Genomic DNA, 7,922 nt, shown 5'->3' on the forward strand with positions numbered 1-7,922 from the left:
TACAATCACCCGGAGAAAAGGTTATTTTAAAAAGGAAGAAAAAAAAAGTACAATCAAATGTTGGGTGTGATGATGACAAATAGTGAAAGAAGAAAAAAATTCCAAGGACGCAAAAGGTTTAAGATTTCCCTGGGCACAGCACAAGAGAAGAGAGAGGTAGGAAGAACTAGAACAGTCTGTCTGGAGTACCCCTTGGTGTTCTTACTACACAAGAGGAAATGACCCCGGGGATAGGGGTCAGGGCGGGCCTCTCACGGGTAATCATGGCTTAGTCATTCTAAGCAATCCCACTTGTTTGTTCTAAGCTGTCCTGGCTAAAATATGTTTTCCTTTCATAAACAACTTTTCCTTAGCAGGGCGGTGATGGCACACGCCTTTAATCCCAGCACGCAGAGGCAGGCGGATCTCTGTGAGTTCGAGGTCGGCCTGACGTACGGAGTGAGTTCCAGGACAGCCTGAGATACACAGAGAAACCCCGTTTTGGGGTTAAAAAAAAAAAGAAAAAGAAAAAAAAAACCACCTTTTCTTTCTGACATGGTTGTTATCTTCATTTAACAAGGGTTAGCCCCAGTGCGTGCTGCCTTCAGGTTTCTCGGAATCAGTAAGGCCACCCTGCCTATGTTCCTTGTCCCGGATCTGCCATGCTAACCCATACTTGAACCTCTTTTTCAGTTTTATATGCTCCCTGATTGCGAGCAGACTCTGCTAACATCTCTTTCTGTGGAGAGTCGGAAGGTCTCGCGATAGCTGTTCCTCCCCTTCGTTCTCAATTTGCTATTAGAAACTTTGTGGTGGGTGGGGGTTATGTGGACGATTAGAAACGAAATGAAACCCTCACTCTTGGGACTGAAAGGTAAAATGCTGCGATGGCTTAGACCTGTAATTCCAGAGAGGGAGGACTCCCAATTTTAAGTCACTTTGGGCTACGGCGTAGCAAGTCCCATAAAAAGGTAACCTATGGAAGGGGAGAAAATATTTACAAATCAACCCAACCACAAAACAGGTCAACTTAAAATGTTCAAAAAGGGGCCTGGAGAGATAATGAAGAACCTGTATTGCTCTTCCAGATGACCCAAGTTTGATTTCCAGCATCCACAGCAAGTTTCTCAAGGTCGCCCGTAACTCCAGCTCCAGGGGAATCCCACACCTCCGACTTCTACAAGCAAAATTCACCGGTACACATATCCTCCCACACATACCACATACATCCCCATAGCTCTTTCCAAAGAGATGGTTCAGCTCTTTCTTTCGTAAGACCGGATTCGGTTCTCGGCACCAAGTACAGTAACTCTCAACTGCTGGTTAACTCCAGCTTCAGAAGATCAAGTGCCCCTGCTGGCCGCCATGAACACATGCACCCTCTTTCACGGACAAATGCACATAGAAACACGGACATACACATATATAAAATATAAACACCAAATAAACCTTTTAAAAAAGATTTTCATCAGTCATTTTACATAGAAGTTGAGGCATTTCCGACCACCAAATCTAGCCAAAAGTCTCCAGCTGGTCTCACCGAGAGTCGAACTCGGGTCGCTGGATTCAAAGTCCAGAGTGCTAACCATTACACCATGAGACCACCAAGCTCTACAGAGGGTTCTATTGTCATCCTTTTATAGGCATGTCTAGCTTCCTAAAGGCCAATTTAAATGCCTAATTTATGGTTGCGGATGGAGTTTGATTACATTTCCTGACCTTTAGGTTTATAGTCTACACTGTCACTCAGCTCAAATAGCCAGATCTAAAAATTAAAACAAAAAAAAAAAAAAAGAGGAAAACCACCTCACCTCTTGATGGCTTTGGTGACCACGGTATGAGAAATCTCAAATCACTAGATTTAGAATGAAGTGTGTATATCAGTGGCTGTCTAGGTTGCCTGTCTCCTGTAATTTTTCCAGCTTCTCTTCACATCCATCCCCATTCTAGACAAGGAGAAATGCATCTAAATGTGGAATTAGGATAGCAGTTTACTTTCTTTCATTTCAACTCTGAAAGCTTTCTTTTCCTTCTGCAGTGACGATAACACCCTAAACCAAAGTGGAGGTAGAGCCTAGAATTTTTTTAGTAGAGCAACTGCCTTAGAAACCTGTCAGAAGAACATATTTGGGTTCCTAAATATGTTAGCTGGTGGATGTGAGCTGGAAAGCAGTTTTCTCAGGGAAGAAAACAGGCATATGCCTGACTGCACCAACATGGGGGATGTTGGTGGTGTTATAACATGCTGGAGCTTGCTGAGATATTTCTGAGGGAAGAAGTTACTAAAGCTACTATAACACTAAAGAAAGCCATGTACATGCAGTGGCTCAGCAAGGACTGTACTTAAGGACAAAGGAGGATTTCAGGAAGACAGACAAGGACAGGGCTCTGAGGGGATAGATATAACTTAGGGTTGCACAAGCAGATTATGATCTCATTACCAGAAAGTCTGATTCTATACAAATTCTTTTGGGCCACGAATTTGAGAATATAGAAGTGGTTAGAGGAGTTGAGAGAGATTGCTCAGTGGTTAGGAGTAGTTGTATCTGCAGAGGACCCTGGTTCAGTTCCCAAAGCACATGTGGCAGTTTATAATTGTCTGTAACAACAGTTCTGGGGGGTCTGTTCTCCTTTGAACTCTGAGTATTGCATGTGCATGGTGAACGTATTTGTTAGCAAGATTTTGATAATGAAACTTCTTTATCTGATATGATGTTCTTTTTTTACTTACTTTCTTTTTTTTTGAGACAGGGTTTCTCTCTGTAGCCCTGGTTGTCGTGGAACTCATTCCTATAAATCAGACTGACCTTGAACTCAGAGATTCACCTGCCTCTGCCTCCCAAGTGCAGGAATTAAAGGTGTGCACCACCACTGCCCAACTTGATGTATTGTTTTACAATAGCATCAAAAACTAAGCCAGGCATGGTGGCACATGCCTTTAATCCCAATACTTGGGAGGCAGAAGCAGACAGATCTCTGTAAGTGAGAAGCTTGTCTGGTCTACAAAGTGAGTTTCAGGATAGCCAGGACTATTACACAGAGAAACCCTGTCTTGAAAGAAAACAAAAGACCAAAGACTAGGCAAATGAGCTATCCTCTTATCCTCTAAGATATATTCCTTATACTTGCTTTTCCCCCTTATTTTTATTTTATGTGCATGTATATCTTGTCTATATGTCTCTCTGTGCACCATGTGCATGTCTGGTGTCCACAGAAGCCAGAAGAGAACATTGGATCCCCTGGAACTGGAGTAGCAGACAGTTGTTAGCCATCACCCGGGTGCTGGAAATGGAGCTAGAATCCTCTGAGTGAGCAGCCAGTGCTTTTAGCTAAGTCACCTCTGGTAGCCTCTTTTTTCTCCTTTTTAATAGAGCGCCACTTTGTAGCCCAGACAGGCCTTGAATTCTCAATCCTCCTACCTCATCCTCCCAAGTACTAGTATTGCTGGTATGTACAACCATGCCCGATTCTATAATTACTTTTTCTGGAATTGAGGAGGGATAGAAAGACAAGGGAAATTAAAGGGGTACAGGATAAGAAAGGAGTCTTTTTAAAGTCTCATCTCAGCCAGCCTGGTCTACAAGAGCTAGCTCCAGGTCAGGCTCTAAAGTCGCAGAGAAACCCTGTCTCGAAAAACAAAAAAAAAAAAAAAAAAAGAATTTCAGAACAGGCCGGGCGGTGGTGGCGCTCGCCTTTAATCCCAGCACTCAGGAGAGGCAGGCGGATCTCTGAGTTCGAGGCCAGCCTGGTTTACAAGAGCTAGTTCCAGGACAGGCTCTAGAAACTACAGGGAAACCCTGTCTCGAAAAACAAAACAAAACAAAACAAAACAAAAAAAGAATTTCAGAACAATTAATATTTGCTGGGAAGGTTGCTTCTCTAGAGACAATATTTCTCTTTTCCACACCAGAGACTGAACCTGGTATGACTGAACTCAGGCATGCTCAGCAAGGACTCTGCCACGGAGCTTCAGCTCCGACTCTCAAAATTCCTTCACAGAGAAACATTTCACATAAGAATGTGAAAACAGCAATGAAATATACTTAAGGTGGATATTAGATGTAAAATAAAGGATAACTATGCTACAATCCACAGAGACTAGGCAACAAGGACGGTTCATGGGGGAACACCCAAACTCCTTGGGAAGGGGAAATAGAAGAGATTTTGTGAGTGGACTGAGTGCAGGTGTGGATGGGAACAGGAGTGATCAGGGAGGGCTAGGGCACGGAGCGGGAGTGTGCTGAAGGGGGACAGCTAGGCAAAGGACAGAAGCCTGGCTCAGGGAAATCTCCCAGGAGTCTTTGGGGAGGACTTGAGCTTAGACTCCCAGCAACAGCAGAGAAGTAGCCAGAACTAGCCATCTTCTGTAACCAGATTGGTGCCTGGCCCAAAAGTCATCAGAGAGGCATCATTCAATAACTGATGGCAACGGACGCAGACCCACAGCTAAACCCTAGGCTAAGTTCGGGAATCCTGCGGAGGAGGGGGAGAAAGGAATGTAGAAGCCAGAGGGGTCAAGGACATTTCGGGAAGGCTCACACAATCAACTAACATGGGCATATAGGGGCTCACAGAGACGGAACCGAAAACCAGGGAGCCTGCATGGGACCACATATGTGTTGCAGTTGTGTAGCTTGGTCCTCTTGTGGGACTCCTAACAGTGGGAACAGGGGCTGTGTCTCTGACTGACTCTTTTACAGGCTTTTGGGACCCTACTCCTCATATTGGATCCGCTTGCCCAGCCTTAACACATGGGGAGCTGTTTAATCTTACTGCAATTTGATATGCCATGTTGTGTTGATATTCATGAGAGGCCGGCCCTTTCCTGGATGAAGACAGAAGAGGAGGGGATTGGAGGAGGTGGGAATGGGAGGGAGGGACTGGGGATGAAATGAGTGGGTACTGGAATGCTAGGATGAGGGGGAGGCTGTGGTTGGGATGCAAAATAAGTAGATGAATTTAAAAAACAGAAACATTAGCCGGGTGGTGGTGGCGTACTCTTTTAATCCCAGCACTCAGGAGGCAGAGGCAGAGGCAGGCAGATCTCTGTGAGTTCGAGGCCAGCCTGGTCTACAAGAGCTAGTTCCAGGACAGGCCCCAAAGCTACAAAGAAACCCTATCTCGAAAAATCTATCTATCTATCTATCTATCTATCTATCTATCTATCTATCTATCTATCTATCTATCTAATATATATATATATATACCTGAAATGCATGAGATTAAGTGTGGCATTTCTTCTTTACTACATTTAAATCTGAAATTTTCTGTGAGTCTCGTAAATAATACTCTAAACTTTGTCTACAGTAAAAACATCTTAATCTCCCCTGCAACCCTTGTGACTTAGGCTTTGCCTCATTAGCTATACTTCTATTTAATACATATCAGGATCTCAGGTAAGTTCCCTAGCAACCCTTTGAGATAAAACTTCAGAACCCACCAAAATCATACATTCACACAAATAACAATATCACTCAATACTGTAGTCTCTTATTTGCTTTTGTGTTTTGAGACAGTGTCTCATGTAGTGGAGGCTGTCACTGAATTCCTGATTTGATCCACCTCCTACGTGCTGCTACATCTTTTTAATAACTGTCTGTTTCAGAATCGTGTGTGTGTGTGTGTGTGAGTGTGTGTGTGTGTGTGCGCGCGCGCGCGTGTGTGTGTGTGTGTGTGTGTGTGTGCGCGCGCGTGTGTGTGTGTGTGTGTGTGTGTGTGTGTGTGTGAATGTCATGTGTGAGTGTGCCAGAAGAGGGCCTCAGAACCTTTGGGGCTGGAGTCACAAGCATTTATAGGTCATCTGATGTGGGTGCTGGGAACTGAACTTGTGTCTTTTAGAAGAGTAGTCAGTGCTCTTAACCACTGAGCCATCTCTCCAGCTGCAGACATTTTTTTTTAAAGACAAGGTCTCCTCATATAATTTGTGACCTTCCTACCTTAGTCTGTGCCACACTGGAATTACAGGTGTCAACCAGCATGACTGGCTGAGATCAGATTTCAAAGGCTGAGGAATAAGCAGTGCTAGCCTAGAAGCTGAAATGGTCTGAGTCAGAATCCTGTCCTTCCTGACCCAAGAGGCAGGACAAAGTTGAGGAGCAAGTACGGAGTGGCACCCACTTAAGTCACCTTTTGTGTCTAGAACACGAGACAGTCTTACTGTCCCTACGACGAGCTTGTAGGAAGTTCTCCTTTGAAAGATTTAGCAATGAGGCCGTGCTAGAGCAAGAGCTTGTAGGAGAATGATAGGAAGCAACACTGTTCTCAGAAACGAAAACATTTACAACGTTTCTGTGAGGAAAAGATTGCTTTCTTTAGCTGATTCCTATAGAAATTGGTTTTAAAGCTAATTTTCTTTACCACATCCACTTTAGCTCCAGATTGAATTAAGAGAAATAAGCTCAATCTCTGAGTAATTTGTTAAAATTTTATTTCCATCATTTTGGTGCCTAGGTACGGGGAACTGAGTTCATCAAAGGATCATATCCACTGGACACAGAATTTCCAACTAAGATATCTCAGAATGACACCACCCATCCTGAGGAAAATGCAGGCTTAACCTAGACTTGAACGTGATAGTGGGAAGCCAAGTAAGGCTTCCCTAGAGGTGGTATGGGTTAGATGTTGGGAAGCACACACAAAAAAGAAAGACCATATATAAATGTAGAAGGAAGCGGCGGGACTGTGTCCCACCACCCGGCTAGCTTTGCCCAAAATAATTACACGGAAACTGTATTCTTTTAAAACACTGCCTGGCCCATAGTTTCAGCCTCTTATTGGCTAATTCTCATATCTTGCTTTAACCCATATTTAGTAATTTATATAGCACTACGAGGGGTGCCTTACCAGGAGAGATCTTAACCTGCGTCCATCTCGGAGAGCAGAAGCATGGAGACTCACTATGGCGACTGCCTGAAGCGTCTCCCCAACTCTCCCAGAATTCTGTTCTGTCTATTCCGCCTACCTAATTTTCTGTTCTCTTAAAGGGCCAAGGCAGTTCTTTATTAATAATGAAAGTAACACATAGACACTCCTCCCTCATATAAAGGGCCATAATACTAAAAGACAAATCCTGGACACTAATAATCCCCAAATTTGAAATTCACAAACATCAAAAGTTATTAATATCTAAAATCCTCAAAATATTCTGGAATAATTTATTTATTTATTTATTGGACACATTTATTTACATTTTTTAAGAACATCAATTTGAGAAGCATACAAAAACATGACAGAATACTTTATAGGCTGCATTGCACATTAAAATCAGAAACAAAACCATATATATTTTTGTAGGCATACACATTCAGGTGTTGCGTGTGAAAGCAATATAATAAACATTAAAAAGAGTTCTGGCATTCAAGATGTTCAGTAATGAATATTTTAGGGAAACATGGAATATTCTTTGAGTAGATTTATCATATGAAAGACTATATAGACTATTTAAGAATGGAGGCTCTCAAACTAAACAGAAAAATGCTCATTGCTTTGTGAAGAGTTCAGTTAAGGTAACTAAATTAACAGAAAGTGCAAGGCATAAGATTGCATGGGTGTAAAAGCCATATTCAAACATAAATAGACCAAGAAGTAAGTGTATAAATGCATATCACTGTGGCTAGTAATTGAATGCACCCAGGTTTGTAACTACTATTATCAAAATACTGTGAGAGATAACCGTGTGTGTGTGTGTGTGTGTGTGTGTGTGTGTGTGTGTGTGTGTATCACTGTGCAGCACAAATTCACTTGGGATTTGCTAGTAGCCTAGGCTGAGCTCAACCACACCATCCTCTTCCTTGTCTCCCAAGTGCTGAGATGACATGCCTATCCAACTATGTGCTAATCTTGATGTTTCTTTTTTCAGCTTCAGTCTTTTTATGTGTTATAGGCCTATTCAAATATTTTTTTTCCCTGAGTGAGTTTTGAGTTTGTGTCTTTTTAGGTTTCAT

General features: G+C 42.7%; 1 non-coding gene across 1 annotated transcript; it reads right to left on the reverse strand.

The window, feature by feature from the left end:
- Positions 1 to 1,510: 1,510 nt before the first annotated feature.
- Trnaq-uug lies at positions 1,511 to 1,582 on the reverse strand. Its single transcript has one exon. It is a non-coding gene; the product is annotated as a tRNA-Gln (tRNA).
- Positions 1,583 to 7,922: the final 6,340 nt, after the last annotated feature.

Source organism: Arvicola amphibius, chromosome X (genome assembly GCF_903992535.2).
Source record: "Arvicola amphibius chromosome X, mArvAmp1.2, whole genome shotgun sequence".
NCBI lineage: Eukaryota > Metazoa > Chordata > Mammalia > Rodentia > Cricetidae > Arvicola > Arvicola amphibius.